The sequence below is a fragment of the Elaeis guineensis genome, chromosome 6 (assembly GCF_000442705.2).
Source record: "Elaeis guineensis isolate ETL-2024a chromosome 6, EG11, whole genome shotgun sequence".
Lineage (NCBI taxonomy): Eukaryota > Viridiplantae > Streptophyta > Magnoliopsida > Arecales > Arecaceae > Elaeis > Elaeis guineensis.
Window position 1 is genome coordinate 20695062 of NC_025998.2, and position 16723 is coordinate 20711784.

The 16723-nt window shown below is 35.6% G+C and overlaps 1 non-coding gene across 1 annotated transcript in view; it reads right to left on the reverse strand.

Annotated features, from left to right (window-relative positions):
- Positions 1-3461: 3461 nt before the first annotated feature.
- Positions 3462-16723, reverse strand: part of LOC105047005 (uncharacterized) — a 30283-nt gene continuing 17021 nt past the window's right edge. The window contains exons 3-10 of the transcript XR_012142080.1: positions 15335-15459; positions 11910-12018; positions 11766-11829; positions 11626-11681; positions 9859-9966; positions 4450-4599; positions 4197-4367; positions 3462-3979 (exon numbers count right to left, since the gene is read on the reverse strand). This is a non-coding gene — a transcript (uncharacterized protein). The remainder of the gene's footprint in view (positions 3980-4196; positions 4368-4449; positions 4600-9858; positions 9967-11625; positions 11682-11765; positions 11830-11909; positions 12019-15334; positions 15460-16723) is intronic.

Here is a 16723-nt window from a genome sequence, read left to right on the forward strand (position 1 = left end):
ATAAGGTGCTTTCTGTGGCTGTGTTGGAAGCACAAGCTTAACACCAGGGATATTATCAGTCCGAAGCTGGGCAAATTTCTGGGTGGTTGTGCCATCTATAGTTCTTCTCCGAAAACTATCGACCACCTCTTTTCTTGCTGCCCTCTTTTCGCTAAGATTTGGAGCCGCTTATGTGTAGCTTGGGATACCTTTTGCCCTCCATGCACTTTCAAATTCATTTCCATGGACTGGATTCAATCGAAATTCCCGAAGCCTTCGCAACCTGTTATCATGATGTTTGTCTCTACTGTCGCTTGAAGATATTGGAGGGAGCGTAATGCCAGATTGTTCCTCCATAAAACCTCCTCTTTGCAGACTGTTGCCGGGAATGCCTTTTTCTTGTTCAGAGACTGGTCAGTTCTTTGCAACCTCAGGCGACTAAAGATCTTGGGTGCCACTTGGTCTAGGATCAAGGCTATTCTCTACTATGTTTTGTTCTCAGCTGCAGGCTCGTGAGGATTTCTTCTGACTCGATCTCATGTTATCTATCTCATCCCTCTTAGGAGGAGCACTTCCATTACCCATCTGTGCCTAAGTGTCTGAATTCTAAAGTCTGATATTGCTTTCTGCTCTGATGTCCATCCATTTCTTTGTCACCCCCTTGTTCTGATGCCTCTCTATAACTTTAGCCCTGCAAAAATCTTCGTGTTACTACCTCTGAAGATTAACGTAGTTATTTCGATTGTGGTGGATCGGAGTCTACTCTTCATATCAACATTTGGCTGCCTTGGGGGGCGGGCTCTGAATGTCTACTGATTTGCCACTTTTAGTATTCAGGCGGTCTCCACAGTCTGCTCTGAACTTGTTTGGAGTTTGTCTTATGTCTGCCCTCAATACTTATTTCAGGGCTCTAATATGATGGGATGGCTCCTGTCTTTATGACGGGTTTTCTTTCATATTTTTTTTTTCTTATTTTTGTATTAAATTATTATATTTTTATTAATACATGATGAAAATAATTTACTTCTTTCGTTCATCATAAAAAAAATAAAAAATAATAAAAATGATAAATATTTATCAGATATGATATAAAAAAAATTTGTTTCGTTACCTTTCGTCTTTTGTAACTATACATTTAATCAAGTTGGACGGATGGAGTCTATTAGGTTTTGCGAGCTAGCATTAACTACTCAAAATATATATATATATATATATAATACAATAATATCTTGTAAATGCTCTAAAATTTTAAAATTATTTATATTCGAGATGAAATTTTATTTTTCTGGTTCCCATGCTCGATCTAGTTTGCCTTTCAACACTCCAGAGGGCATGCCTGCTGCAACGAAGGCTCGACAATGATGCCCAAGGGACCGACAAGACCTTTTGTACCATCTTTGCATTATTTTAAAGGTTGAAATACTTGTGCACGTCCACATCAAAGCAGCACTAAGCTTGACATCGAACATGTCAAGCCCAAAGAGGACTGCACTATTAGCTACCACCATCATGACAAAACCATGAGGTGCAGGGGTATAATCAAACTCAGATTGATAGACCTTGGTCATGATCGAGCATGATTTCAGATTAGTTTCATGGTTAAATATTAAGATGAGGCATGATTTATTTATCATTATTTCAATTTGAGCTTCATCTAAACCAAGCCAAAGAGATGAACCTGATTAACCAGCTCGATAATCACAAATTAAGTCGAAATAAATTAGAGCTTGAATTTAAGCTTGGTGCAAGCCCGAATTAATAATTAATTATTTCAAAGAATTAAAAGAACATGTTAGTTAAAGTCTTGATCAATGAGCCAATATTATATATATATATATATATATATATATAATATATATATATATATATATATATATATATATATATATATATATATATATATATATATATTCAAGCCATATTGAGTTTAGCCCGAGTTGCCCGATTCATTTAACAATGCTAACTCTGTGCCCTCTGTTACTATGCTCTATTTCACAAGATTTGGAGACCGAGAAGAAAGAGAGGAATAATATGAATCCTAACTTACATACATTTATAACCATGGAGTTGATCCAATACCAAGTCAAATAATCCAAGGTTATATTAAGCACGGAGGTATAGATAAGACACCAGGTTATAAAATGAATGTGGAGACTATGTTTTGAAGGTTTCTATATTAGAACGTTGTTAATTACATTTGCAATTCAATGCGAGTAATCCTAATTAACCTGTCTAATGATAAATAAAAGCAAGTAGCACACACAAGATAAGGTAACCAAAATATCTTTGAGCATAATTTATGTTTTAAGGCTATAATAACAAAACATGATAGAAACACATTTTGGCAATAATTGATGATGCAAAACGATGCTTGATGGCTATGTGCCATTCAGTGATTAGCATGTGGTTGCGACGTAGCCTCGATTAGATTGTCTTTATGGACTGTTCCATAGTTATAAATATACTTACATCATAAAAACAAGCCAACTCTGAAAGTATTTTGTTTTCTGATCCTTTTTGAAAAATAAGAGAAGATTTCTTGTCATCCTCTAGCTATATTTTATTTATTTTATTTCTATAGATCTATTAAGACGGTCCAATCGTTTTTACCTACGCCCATACGGATGGTTTCAAGAATCAAAGGTGGGTGATTGAATGCATAGGAGAACCTAGCTATTGATGGTTTCAAGAGTCCACCACCATTATTGATGGTGGGACCAACTTGTCTGGAGTTGAAAATGTGGATCATCTAGATATTCCAAGAACCCTAGAGGATCAGGACTTGATTTACATGTGAGCATTTTCTTTTTTATTTTTATTATTTATTGCCCCATTTAAAGCATACTAGCGATTTAACAACGTTTATTATTTAGATGTTACTTGGAAGTGTCATGACCGACCACTTACAATTTAACAAGAGACCAAGAGTGGTTAATTTTTAAATAAAATCAGTTGCTAAAGATACCGCTATACGTACGCATGAAATTTAGACGTGGGACTTACATTGTCGACGTGGCAATAGCCACGTCATGCGTTTTCAAAGAAGATTCATTCTTTTTTTACCAAAAAAAAAAAAATTCATTCTTTCTTGTATTTATTCCATTTTCTGATGTGATATTATTGCATTTACTGTTATTTTTACTGCAATATCGATGAAGTTTATCTTAAATTCACTAACATCATGGATGGGACAGATGACTCCTGATTTTCAGGCAGTTAGATAAACGGTTGCCAACCAAGTATCGATCTTAACTAAGTAATTAACAGGAAGCCCAAGTAATATGTCGCTCACACTATCTATGGCCAGAACTGGCCATTTGAAATAACACATCTGGGCAAGAGTATGTAGTTACAATAACACATTTGATACAAGATAGCATGAAACCAAAAGCAGGATTGGAACAAGTTGTAGTAAATAGAACTACAACGTATTCAATTACATGCACTGAAACAAGCCTACAATGCAGTATATGGAATAGCAATTAAAGGTAGGGAAAAGATTCTCTTTTGATGAAGTGTGTAGACAATTATTGCCATCATATAAGTTGCTGGAACAAGGCGTGATGTTTATGACAAGTTATGAATACATTGGATTCTATAAAAATGCCACAGAAAGCTTTCTGTAATATGTACAAATCACATCCTAGACACAGAGTGTACATACATTATATGCACAAGAACTGTTGGTATCATTTCAATCTCTGTAATTTAACCTTAGATGTTGTCATTGCCCATTAATCTTAATCTTTCCTATCTGTATATATACTCAGGGTCGAAGAAGTTTTGGGCCAGAGTTTGAAGCCATCCATGATGTGATTACATCTACAAGCATATTAACATCCTTCGAGATCTGTGCCCGTAGGATCCCTGAATCCACACCCAATGTGTTTCCTACTTCTTTTGCCACAGCTTCCCATGGTGTTCCAGCAGTCAGATTTACCAGAAGCTCACCTCCTCGATTTACAGCATCTGCCATAGCAGGTGGAACATCGGGGAAGACCTACAGAATGTTACCCATACTTACATCAAGATTTTATTATAAAAGTCAAAACAGATAAAGTAAGAGATAAATGACATGTGAAACTTTATAACTAAATCAACAGGATTTTGATCACATGAATTTCCTGGTAATTATGAAAGTCTTTCTTAGCAATACTTTCAAAAGTAGACACCCAAGATCTGAATTTAACAAACTCAAGGCATGGAATGAAGTCCACCTGTTGCAAAGGAAGCCCATGATCTCCAGGAATGGACCTAATTGACATATCCAGTAGAGAGCTTATGGCAGATTCCGAGCTTAGCACTTGTGCCAGTGTTGAAGTTTCATCAATTGTATCATCTTTAAACTTTATCAAAAGGTTCCGTGAAATACCATAATAAGACTTTATCTGCAGAAGATGTGGCAGGTATGCACTTTGAATATCCTAAGTTTAGCACAACAAGAATATAATAGGAAAGGATTCGACATACCAGTCGGCGAGTTTCCTCTGGTTTTGGAGTAAAATCTTCTCTCCCCTTAACTAAATCCATATACAATGGAGGAAGTTGCTCAACCAAAGGAAGAACTTGCCTCATCATTGGAGGACTAAGATTCTGTAGTTGCTTCATAGCCATTTCTGCCTATTTATTAAGAATTGAACCATCCATCATCTTAAAGAGTAAAGAAACAAAAAACAATAAAAATGAAATTAAAAAAAAAAAATCTTTTGCTTTTTTGAAATGGAATTTAATGCTTCATGGTTGAAAAATTCCAACATGTAGGGTTTTCTACTTCTGTTAGTATGACCAGCATCATTGGCATGGAAAAACCTGTACATAAGGAGGAAAGTTTATGAAAAAAGATAACCCTCCAATAGCAAAGGATATCAATAGAAAAGCACAGCCATAACACAAAGGGAAAACTATCTGTGCCAACATCTTATCTTAAACAGAGACCCCATTCTGTTGGTCGGTTTTCTGGAAAGGTCAACATTGCATGCAAGTTCATTGGAGAAATTTATAGTATCTTATATGGACTACTCAACATGTAAAGAAAAAGCCCAAACCCAAAGAAGAAGAAGAAGAAGAAGAAGAAGAAGAAGGAAAGAAAGAAAGAAACAAACAAAGAAACAGATAGGAATACATTCTAAATGGAGAAGAAATGATCTTAAGGTGAATGGCATATCACTTGTTCATTATGAGGCAACAGATCAAGGAATAGAATGTTGAATTGTTGTCACATTGCCTTATGTACTCTCAGTGTGCATATAAAAAATTTTCTATTAACTACAATCTTGGAAGCTTGCCAAAGAATCTTGATGATAATGACCAAAACAGAAGTCTCAATTCTTATGGATCTCCTATATGAAACTTATGAGCAACCTAAACCTACTTATGGCCACAACCTGGCACATAGCTCTCTTCATCCTTGTACCACTCAAAATTATATTTTATTTGCTTTCAGTTTTTATATGTTTGTCACCATGAAGAGATTCGTCTATTATGTTGTAACAGAGTGAGCTAATTCTATCAGTATGTGACAGCTTAGATCTGATCATTTAGAGCACAATACATGCTTCCTTGTAATGAAATCATTTTCTTCAAGTTGTAGAAACATACACTGTAGATGGTAAGGCATAGGGCAATCAACAGGTCATGTAAAAATTGGATTTACATAAGATCTATATCCAGATTTGCTAAAGATGATAGTTTTCAAAGAAATAGTGATTGTTAGATTTATTTCCACATATGAATGCACATGCAGTAAAATATAAGATCCCTCAACATTCCACCCCCAGCGCCGCCCACCACCACCCAAAAAAAAAAAAAAGAAAAGAAAAAAAAGCACAGACACACCCAGAAAAAAAAAAAAAAAGGAACTCTGGATTAACATCCAGAAACCCTTCCTTCTTATAAACGAAATGTGATAGTACACCACTTGCATCCTATAAGATAGAGTAAATTAGGTGGCATGCTACAACAAATAAAGCGAGAACACTAAAACTGCCTAGGAATTTTCTACTTTTCATGTGGCTCTTTCATTTTTCTGTGCCTTTGCAATGAACACAGCTTCCAACATCAAATGTTACAATATTTCCCCTTCATCTAGGCTCCTTCCAAGTTCAAGGTAATTTTGGAGGTTTTCTCCACATTGCATAAGCTTAAATTGCAAATTATAAGGTAGGTCTTCCCCCCAACATCCTGCCCCAGTGCTCTCCCTGCAAAATGGGCCATATAGATTTAATGGCATTCCTCTATCTTGCCTAGATTCGCCTTGACTAGGAATTTGTCACCAATTCTAGAGGGTTGATGTCAGGTTGATAATCAGAGCATCCTCAACTTTGAGTCTATCATTACAGCGGACCCCATATTTGTGGCAAGAGGCTTGGGTGATGATGATGATTACCATCAGCAACACCACCATCAGCCAGGCCACTGTGACCAAAATGAGCTTGGCTATGGAGTCAAGAAGGACCCATGAAGGATTAGGCAGATTTTCATAATCAGATGCAAGCCTCACAACCAGTAATTGATGGTAAGTTCCCGACCGACATGACTTCACACAATGAAGGGGCCCTTGGGAACCTAGCAAGGGCAAATGGTGGGAAGGAAGACCACCTTATCTATTGCAGTTTATGTTCATGCAAGAACGAGCAATGCTCTAGAATTCTGAGAGATAAATCACAGACAGCAGGCAGATGCAAAAACTGCATTCAGTTACAGCAACAGCCCAATAACATACCACCAAAATACAGAGAAAAGGTACAATAAGACCTAAAAGAAGGTCAAGATACAGATGGTCTAACAACCCCTCTCAAACTCATAGTGGTCAGCACATCGAGAGTCATTACGAGGAAAATCTCCATGCATGATTTTTTGAGAACTTAGCGGCGCAATGCACGATTGATAGAGCATGCCAACATAGCAATGATGAGTTAAATGACAATAAATCTCGATATGCTCAGTACACTCATGAAACACCAAATAACTTGCAATTTGAATTGCATTTTTGATGTCACAAAGGCACGTGTATATCGATGATAACTCTATACTACCGAATAGACTAAAAAGCAAAGCTATTTCAGTAGTATTCTTAGCCATAACAAATATTTTGCTTCAGCACTAGAGCAAGAAATTGCATCCTGCTTCTGATCTTATGGTAAGTATGAGAATTCCCATAGGAAAAGGCAACAAAAATATAGTTGATAATGGAGCAGCAATCAGTGACATAGCCAGCCAATCAACACTGAAAAAGCATAAAGCCATAGGAAGAGGAGAGGGAGGGTGCCCAAGTGACGGTGCCAGGTGACAATGTCAAATGTAGAATAACATCATACTGATGGATTTGTAGAGGATGGCAAGAGTATAGGTGCTCAAAAGAAGGCATACTTTCAAATAGTTTCAATAGTGTTGGAGTATGTCTGGTTAATGATGTATTGTGCAAGCAAGGCACCTCAAGAATATGACAGCTTTTCACTCTTAACAACACCATTTGGTTGGTAAGAATGAGAATAAAAAAGCAGAGATGAATTTCCCTCGGAAAATAAAGAAAAGAACAAAAATCAGCAAATAAATACTTAGCATCATGATCAAAACATAAGGTCTTAATGACCCCATAGAATCAATAGTAAACCATTGTCACAAGACTCTGTAAATTTGACATTTGAGACTTGACTTGCATAAAAGAACTTAGATCATCAACAATGACAGCTGCAATGGCCTAGATTTAGAGATGCAAAAGAAAATAAGATACTGGCCTTAAGCAGTATAGCAATTGCTTAATGATGTTCCAGCTTATAGTCCCCTGGGTTAGAAGAAGTCAAATGATAGTGGAAGTAGTGAAGGTGTTAGAAATATCAAAAATTGCAATGCAGAACATAGTGACTTTGATATACAATATCATGCAGAAAGTAACAAATATGTGGAACAAGAAGTGGCTGGCCTGAGCTCGAGGTGCATAGTTGCAGGTTGCACACTCTTTGTCAGCTCAAATACAAAAGAAGAAAATAAGTGTGTCATCCCCAAGTTTGGAGGATGGTAATGCAATTATGTCATAAAAAAAAAAAAAAACATTGATAGCAATTATTTTAGGCATGCAATGATACAACCTCTGCAAAAGGTAAGGTTTACGACCTTTAGGTCCATACTTGCCTGCTTCCTTGCAGATAACTCAAAGTTCAAATAAATTGATATACACTGTAGCCAAGAGTGTCTAGTTGGTAAGAAAAAAAGCAGAAGAACAGGTATCCACGGTTATTATATTAAACCATGGTTCGCCATACCGGGCCGAACCGCTCGGTACGGGGCGTACCAAGCCGGACCGGTCCCTTACCGGTCCGGTTCGGGCCTTTTTTTCGGAAAAAGACCTCGAACCGCACCGAACCGGGCGGTTCGGGCTCATACCGCCCGGAACCGGGCGGTACGGCTCGGTTCTGGACCGGTTCGGGGTGAACCGAACCGTACCGCCCATGGAAAAGGGGGGAAGGTGGCTCAGTTTGATGAAGATCTTGTGTTATTTTCTTGGTATCTGAAATAAAATGAAACCTCAAGCACATCTCTCTCTCTCTCTATCATATCTGTTATACCATCTGTCTTGTAGTATCCGATATGATGTATTATATCATATTGATATGTTATTTCATATTATACCAATATTTGGTATGTTATTTTGTACCAAATTGAAATATATATCGATATTATAATAGAATGGTGTCAGTATAAGATCCGGTACCGAGATTGTAAAGCTTGTACCATGTATTAGTTCATCGGAATCCAACTCGTAAGATGAATTTGATTTGGTTTTTCATCACCAAACAGATGAAAATGCTAGGAAAGCATTCTGAGAACTTGAGAGGAACCTGAAAGAAAATTTTGAACTTCTGATAGCTAGTAATAGAGGTTCCCCGTCCCAACAATTACTAAGCATTTACCATTACCCTTCTCCCTGTTTGGTACCATGACTCCTTGCTCATTTAACCCCGTGCATTCGTACCGTTTTAAGTATTCGTTTCCACAACAATTAATCGCAGTTGTAACAGATAGTTTAGAGACCTCAACAAGATTTTAAAATAAAAATCTCAGTATTATAATCACACAACACTCAGCATTTATGATTAAAAAAGAAGCATGGGCGATATCTAATAGTCCAATTAGTAACTCAAAATGGCATCATAAAATTGAATAATATCTGATTGTATCAATATCATAAATCTTGTGATGCTAGTAGTGGTATATATGTCTCAGAGTTAATGAAGAAATTCTTATGGTGGAATCATCAAATTGAATAACTTCTGGTTGCATAATGTTGTGATGCTGGAAGCTTAAACGTTATATGCGATATCATATAGGATCACAATTGGAGCAAGACTTTTCATAAATAAGTCAAATAGGAGAGAGTTCAGGTGTTTTACCACCCTAATTTTAATCAAGTTAAATGGTTAAGAGCTTTATGATGTGTTTTGAATCTTCCAAACCCATTTTCTTCTGCATGAAACTGATTCGATTGCAACATATGGCTATTAAGAGTCTTTGTACGCAATCTAACTCCAAATTGAATCCAAATATGTCAATAATATGCAATATAATGCCATATTGAAGTTGTATTTATCAATTATTAACTTCAAAAATCCAAAAAAAATTAAAAATCGAAAAAAATATTGTGTACCGGTACCGGACCGGTACGCCCAGACGTACCATGTGTCGGTACGGTATGGTATCGATACCGTACCGTACCGGTCCGGGACCGGCACGCCGTCCGGTACCGGTACAGCGAACCTTGTATTAAACATGTCAAAGATATATAACAAAATCAGGATTAACTAAACATGTCATAGCAATGACCAGGGCAGAGAAAGTAATCAATCATCTTTAGTAAATAAAAAGAAGAAATGAATGACTCACTCCACGGCGAATTGTTGGGGATGATGTGAGCTGGGATAGAACTGGACCAAAACTTTGTGCCATTGGGACAATAACTGGAGAAAATAATGGGATAGCTAAGCTTGCTTCCTGCAGAGGAACATGATTCTCATGGTTGATGCAACCTTTTCCATTTGCCAACAACAAATGTAAAAACATTAACTTGTAGCATGAATGCACACACATACACAAACACACACACACACATCTGCATGTAAAGTTGGTGAAAACTTACTCAGTTCATCCAAACAACACAGATTTGCATATCTTGACTAAAGCTAAAATGGAAACAAACAAAAATTAACAGGACGTTTCATTTTCCAGAATATAACAGTGAGCAATCACTCTTTTCCCATATAGACAGGTTTCTGTAAGGAAATGCTGAGTCCTTATGGCAGTCAATTTCACAACAATTAAGACAATTTGAGCACTTTTCAAATCTTTAAGCTGACAATGTAACAAATAAGACTCTTTTAGAAAAGCAAATGCACATCAAATAGCTTTTGTCCCCTCAAAATGCATTTTTTTTTATGCACTATGAAATTAAGCAACAAAGTGGATAAATTTATGGTATGCAAACTAAAGGTTCTCTGACATTATAACACTTCGATGTTTTTTAAGTCATTCGCTTCATATTTACCTCCCAAAAGAACTAAGATATGAAGATTGTTAAATAAAAGATTCATGAACTGATTCTTTTGACAGCTTTTATGCACTAAGCTTACAGTTTGTATCAACATGTGAAATCAAAGCTTATCTCTCTCATAAAAAAGGGGTGGAACCAAACTTTGTATCAACATGTGAAATCAAAGCTTATCTCTCTCATAAAAAAGGGGTGGAACCAAACCTTCATTCTTTTCATTGTTTTTGTTAAGAAAATCCGATTTCAAAATCCTGCTAGTGGAAGCTGTAACTAAGTTGGATAGTTAAGGTGCTGCCAAAATGAAGGAACTGAATGATCATGTAACAAAGTACTTGTTTAAAACTTCAATCATAAAATAAACACACAAACACACACACACGCACACACACACACTCACTCACACAGTCACACTCCAATCTGTGTTCTACAGAATACCAACAGTCATGACATTGATGAAGCTCTCAGCATCATTTGCAATTGTGAAAACAAGATATTCATCATGCCCTTTTAAATCCATAACAAACCTTTTTAAATTCTTTTTTTCTTAATTATCTTACCATAATCATGCATCTTTTCCAAATTGGGAGTTTCTAAAGCTCTCTTTCAGATTTATCTTGCACTTAAATCTGTAAGTCAGTCACAACAATACGGGTTGACAGAACAAAAGCAAATATTGACCTATACTTTCACTAACCAACCAAAATGCTCGGGTTTGAGAAGAGATGATGATCAGACAGCCATGACTAAGAATAGAGTATAGCTATAAGTGATTCAGGGAAAACAAGTTAACCATAAAACACAAATGAAAAGTTGAGAAGGGAAAAAACCTAGTCATTTTGCTATAAATTTTTTTTGTTTGTTAAAGAACCAAAAATAAAAGTGACATTTTTCCTTTTAGCATTAGAAAAACTTAACATGGTCACTGCCTCACCGGTGGTCAAAGTTCAGGTCTTTAATACAAAGGTGAGAGTTTCCCTTCTATATTAACCTGGAAAAGAAAGAGTACTGACCTACTGAGTGCAAATACAACTGGCTGAGATGTTATTCAGAAGTTACAGTCGCATCTTTATGGAAGTAGAGAAAATCATGAGAGTGTGAATGATTACCTTATTGTTGAAAGCCATTAATACATTCCCAGTTCTTTCTACAGCATATCTTGATCCTGGTTTATTGCTTAACAATTTAGTTGCAACAAATTGACACCAGAGCCAAATGTGTAAAAGCATTCACAAAGACAGACTGGTACCAATTAAGAGGTGGATAACAGATCCCAGAGAGTGGCCAATACCAAATATTGGAAGCTCATTTACCTGTAAAGTGAACAGCAACCAATCTTCAATTTTGGAAAAATGAACATCAAAACAATGCAAGTGTTAAATGATGGACTCACGGTATCCTGTAAAGACCGAAGGCACCTATCAAATTTGAATTGCACTTCATCTGCAATTAAGAAGTGATCAAAACCGCTAGCAAAAGGTGTAGCAACTACCAAAGCACCCCTAAATCATAAAAATAATTTTAATCAAACAATTCCCATAGTTAGTATAAAAAGGGAATATATTATGCGGTCAACTTAACAGATAATATTTAATGATTATCGACAAAAAAGATGCTAGGTGATGGTAGATATGAATGGATTAACTACAGAACAAGAAAATGTCCATCTGAAAAGGGCTCAAGATCTTCAAGAAAATGTTTAATATCTAAGACAAAGTGTAATCAGAACAAAAATGATGCTCGTTGGTTAGCTGCCACATCATGCTTGTCTGGTAAAGTGCCACATTATGTTTGCTTATTGAACAGCCACATCATACTTGTTATGAAGTGGCACCTTGTGCTCGTTTGCACTTACCACCTCCGCTGGAGCTCCAATTCTATTTGAGCATAATGTGAAGTTCTATTTTAGGCATTCATCATTAGTTAACCACCAGATGAAAGATTAGTCAATGCAGCTTTAATTTCAAAGTATTCAAGGAAATTCATGCTCTGCAGAAGCGGATGATGGAGATCCAAGATCATGTCATAATAAATTGGAAGGCCACAAGACTTAGGGATTTCTTTTTTATGTACCTCTATTTTTGTCTAAATTTAGCTATAAGGGACCTTGACGAGTGTATGACAATATGACTAATATTAAATGATCTTGAAGTCATACCACATAATTAGATGAGGTGATGTAGCAGCACGACTTAATGATAAAGCAACATCAGCCATTAATAATTTAGTATAAAATAAATTTTGTAACAACTACAATTTACATTTTACAGTATTGTTTATGCCACAGTAGCCATGAACAACAACCTGTAAATTATGAAGGTTATTTTAGGACTCCAAAACTGTAGTTAGTGTTTCTTTTTCTTTAAGTAGGTGAGCTGAGTTACATCATTAGAATCTTTATGCAGAATATGACTAAAGTTGCCGATTTCTTCTCTACCATGATGTGTGTGAGGCTTCCAATCCTAGGTGTGATTCTTAGGTTCGGAAGCAAGTCTTGTATTCTCTCTTCTTACTCTTCTGTTAATTTTCTGCATTTGATGTGGTATTTCTCTGTTCTTCAACACCTGATTCTGTTCCCTTTTCCTGTTTTGCCCAACTAAGAAACCTTCACATGACAGTGTAATACTTGCAGAGATAGTAGGCATATAATACTTAAAACTTGCAGAAGAGAACTGAATGACCAAGTAAATAGTATTACTGAAAAGGGAAACAAATGTATGACAGAAAGATTCAATAACAACATGATTAAGGTAGTAAATACTTCCTCAAGTACTCCAATCATTGGACCCCTAAGAATTATGATTAGTAGAGAAATGAATTGTAAGTTTGTTGATAGAAAATATATTCATAGTTAACTTTCAAAAAAAAATAGCAACAAAGAAGAAACTAAGCAGGGTAGGGATCATTGTTTCCTTGGCCAGACACTTGAGAAGAGGAATAATCTGCAAAAGTGATGAATTCATTTAAGAACTTTTGAATAAGACAAAGAAATTACCTTGAACTTTCAAATCAAGTGATCCAATGCATTCAAGTCTGTTACCTAGAGAGCATACTTGGGACAGAGGACAGACAGTTGATTGTGCAATAGTTGTTAATCACAAAGCTGAATTATTGAAAAACAGTATCTTCATGTCATTGCTTATAAGTTTCACTTAAATCTTCAATGGCAATTTAGGACTTCTCTTAGTAGATTTACACATGAATAAATGAGAGTCATAGTAATTATAATTTTTGACATTAATAGATGTTATTTGCTAAGATTTGTTTGTGATGAAGGTTGCATCAAATATCATGTGCATTATTAGGTGAGCCAAAATGAAAACATTCTATTCTTATCATACCTCTCTCAACATTTGTTGACTCACAAACCCTACTCACCTACTATGACAAAATACCAAAACATGCTCTTGCGTGCTATCATTTGCTAGCACCAGTAGTTGTTTTTGCTTTTGGACACTACCATGTTCTCTTCTACATCAAGTTGTTTTTTCTCCAATTTCTCAATATAATAGAGTCATGAAGTAGGAAAAGGTCATTCTAGAAAGAAGCTATTTTAGATCCATGCTTATGATCATAGACAGCCATCTTAACAGTGTCCAGCATATGGTAGTAAATAAAAGCATGATATGATGATCAAAAACTATACAAATATAGTTGGATACTTGGCTGTCTATGTATTTTGGTTTTAGTGACAATGCAAGTGATTAAGTACAGAATATGAACTCGTCCAGAGACATTTTAATGATCAATATCATATTTTAGGTTATCATACTGATATCCATAATGCGTACCAATAAGGTAAAAATTAATCCTACGTGTGCATCAGAATTTGAAGTTCAGCTGTAAAGATTTCAAAAATTAACAACAATATTTGAGTAAAGCAGCAAAGGAATTGTAAAGAAGACAACATTAATAAAAATTATGAAGATAAAATGCTTCACTTCTAATACCAAAAAAATCACGTTGAAGTAAGGGTTCCACTTTCCAATCACCAGGCAAAAGCTTGATTTACCCCCTCTAGTTATAAGATATGAATGAGGCATTCACAAATATGCAGCCAAACAACTTAGACTGCATTAGGAATCGACAATCCCAGACCTGAGCTGGTTAGGACATGGATCTACATTTTGAGCTAAACTACATCTAGCTGGAAACATGTGTGATTGAGTCTGGTTCAAAGGTAAAATTCCAAGCCAGGATGGATCAAGAAAATTTCCAAAATTTTGAACAAGAGAATCCTCAAATAAGGTCAGTTTAGTTTACAGACTTAAATAATGAATTATCTGGTCTCAACTTAAGAGTCAGGCTGACTACAATTTGTGTTATGAATTGATCCAGTTGAGTTGCAATCCTATCCAGAAGTTTTGAAGGATAACACCCCGAAAATTATCTGCTTGAATGTTATGACATGACAATCTTCATATGTTGTTGCATGGTCAAGCATGGCCATGAACAACGAATGTTGAATAATCACATGCACTCTATTATAACAGAGTAGAACAAATATCACCAACAGAAATGACAGACCATATCAACCAAATATTAATTAAAGATAAGATAGATTAGCTTTTTTGTCCTCCTTGTCTATTCAGACTTCAGAGTAAACACATTTTATCACCAAAATGAGTAGGCAATTCCCTCCCTAGAAAAGGTATTGTCATGGACTCAATGTTGAGCAATCCAAGCATTAGGATCTGCTGAATTTTGATTAACATAAAAGACCAAATAATTGCAATGAAAATCGTCAGTAATAGTACTTATTAATAGATGGAAAATCTACAACCAACTCAAAAGGAAATTAATTAAATCACCACTTACTTATTTGCAAGACACTCTAGAAAGAAGCGATAAGTTAGCTGAGGTGCAGCTCCAACAAAAATTCCACCAACAAAATGGACAACTGATGTTGGCCTTGCAATTTTTGGTTTCAGCACCCATGCACCCTAATAACAAACAAAATCCAAAAGGAATTATAAGCTGTACACAGCAAAGAACCACATTTAGATTCCAGCAAGAGAAGACAAACTTTTCAGGTGTATGTGAGCCAGTTGAGGATCTGAAGTTAGGCAATCATGAGAAATCCGAAAAGTAAACATGTGTGTTGAAGCAAAGGACTTCATATAGCTTTCCTCTTCTTTTTCTTCTTCTTTTCAATGTATGCGCACAGAAGCACACACATATATGGCCACAATCAGGTTCATGTGTTTAATACTTTTTGCTGAACAACATATGGTGTTTTATTTTTGTTATTCATGGGCTACAAAATGCATCAGTTAGTTCTTGAGAAGAATAATATAACAAGTTAACAACAATGACTTATTATCAAATCTTATTATTGGTAGGTTATTCTTCTATTCTTAGTGAAATCACACTGAGATGGAATCAATAAATAGTAGCATTTGGATTTTGGGTTGTTATGTAAATCAATATGAGGGTGCATTGAATATATGGGTGTCACAAAAGATAAGTAACAAACATGGCAATATGGCACAATTCTAAAATATACGCATCTAAGTAAGGGTTATATACATTTGTAAACCTTTCAATTTAAGTGTCCTAAGCACAGTGAAAGACAGTAAGATTAAATTCAAATTGAAATATGACTATTGTAGAAGAGGAAAACTGTGAAACTAATTAGAGTTTTTCCATGATCATGAAAAAGATTATTTAACAGTACCAAATACTGCAAATGGGAGAATATCAAGATCAAATTTGTCATAACATTACAATAGAATATAATCAGTTTAAATGCCACAATACATAGCTATATTTTGGATTTCTAATACACCTATTCATCCTATCTCAATTTTTATGTATGCATGTATGTAGGTAAGCATGCATATGTATATATGTTATCATGTACATACATATGTACATATGTATGTTTGCACGCACATGCATCATATGATGTATCTACAAGGTTCAAAATTTTGCATATATACTTATGCATCTATATACAAGGTTGGCAATTTTAGTACCGGACCGTACTAATACCATGTTGGCACAATATCGGTATATGCCCAAATCCAATACAAGGGCTGATTTGGTGTACCGACTCACAATACATCCCTTGTATCAAGCATTGATGTGGTATTAGTATGGTATGGTATGCCCGATACAAGGTGGTATGCATGGGTACCACAAACCTTGTGTATGTATGTATGTACTTTTGCAGCTATGCATGTATGCATGTATAATATTTGTTTG